At 33.0% G+C, this 1,565-nt stretch overlaps 1 non-coding gene across 1 annotated transcript; it reads right to left on the bottom strand.

Annotated features, from left to right (window-relative positions):
- Positions 1–555: 555 nt before the first annotated feature.
- Positions 556–628, bottom strand: TRNAA-AGC. The gene has a single exon. It is a non-coding gene; the product is annotated as a tRNA-Ala (tRNA).
- Between the last annotated feature and the right edge of the window lie 937 nt (positions 629–1,565).

The raw sequence follows: 1,565 nt of genomic DNA, 5'->3' as shown, positions 1-1,565 counted from the left end.
GTGCAAGCATTAATTTACAAATCAAGTTTCCACAATCATGTTTCATAGGTGTGAATATCCACAAGGACACAAATGAACTACCAGAAGAAACAGCTATAGAATATTCTGTTTCAGTTTCTAATAAGTAGCCTGCACAACCATGATACAACAAATATGGGTATGACAGCAGAAATAGAAAACTTCTGTACACTGAACTATAATAACAAATATAAATTTTAACTCATGAATGAAATCATAAACCAAATATTAAAGGGCATATTAAAAAAGCCCTAATTTATTTTTCTCTATAATTTGTTCGTGTCATTTACTATTGTCGTGAAATCTCAGTAACTTTTGGTATTTCATGAAAAGATTACATCTTTTCTCCCTGTATGCAAAAGAATATATGATTTTGAAAAGAAAACATGAAATAGTTAAAACAATGTGTTAACTTTTTTAGATTACAATTCTTTCAGGTTCTTTTACACCATTATAGAAGAAAATTAAGTGTAAATAGGAAATATATTTAAATGCTGCTGTTTAGTTTATAATGAAATAAATGTTGAAAACATACACTGGAGAATGCGGGCATCGATCCCGCTACCTCTCGCATGCTAAGCGAGCGCTCTACCATTTGAGCTAATTCCCCATCTGAAAAAAAAGCTCTGAAACTTACACTTACCCACTCCAGCCTTATGGAGAATTCAACTGTAATTATGTTCAATTATAAATTCATTTCTTCTTGCTGAGTCATTCTTTCCACGCACCAACAACTGATCAACTCAGAGCTGCAATCATGTGATATGTCTTTCAGCATGTACACTATCAGAATCTTACTCATCTCTTTCATAACACAAGTCTTAGTTACTTAGCTGTTTTCATGCAAGAAGGTCTCCAAAAGATTATTTACAAGAAACCAAATGTGTTACTGAGAAAACACCCAACTTTTATTGAACAACTGTTACAAATTCAATACAAAATCCCACTCTTTTTTTCCCCCCATTTTTCAAGGCTTACACATGAAAAAAACTGATTCAGGAAATATTGAACAAGTGAAAAATACTATATGCTTGACTGAAACAGTTTTATAGTCAAAGCTTATACGTGTGTGTATATATGTGTCTTTTTGTACACACACACATCCTTTTGGAAGGCATCTGGCTTCTCTGGAGTGAAAGATATTAAATAAATGATATTAAATTATCTCGATTTTCCTTATTTATTACTTTTTTTTCCTCATTTATTACCTCACCAAATGCACTTCCCTATAATAAATATATTGCTTTTAACAGCCTTAAAACACTGACTTTTTGAAAAATGTAAACATCCAAGTATGACAAATGCTTACACTTTACACAGAGGCTAAGTCTACCTCATAAACAGGGAATATAACGGTGTAGAGTAAAAGGCCATCTTTCACATTTTAATTTTCACCTTTACTTGCCCACAGGAAGCATTCAACTACAAATGCAGATCTAGAAAGACAGCTATCGAGTCCTACTACTAGCTCAACTTGTATAGCTCGAAAAAGCTCCTCATGGCCCAAGTCCTCCTTCCGATATTTGTCAGAAAGCTGGGAAAATTAC

This window comes from Apaloderma vittatum, unplaced genomic scaffold, assembly GCF_000703405.1.
Source record: "Apaloderma vittatum isolate BGI_N311 unplaced genomic scaffold, ASM70340v1 Scaffold44864, whole genome shotgun sequence".
NCBI classification, from domain to species: Eukaryota; Metazoa; Chordata; class Aves; order Trogoniformes; family Trogonidae; genus Apaloderma; species Apaloderma vittatum.
Note: the sequence above shows the minus strand (reverse complement) of the source record. Positions and strands in the feature narration are given on the sequence as shown.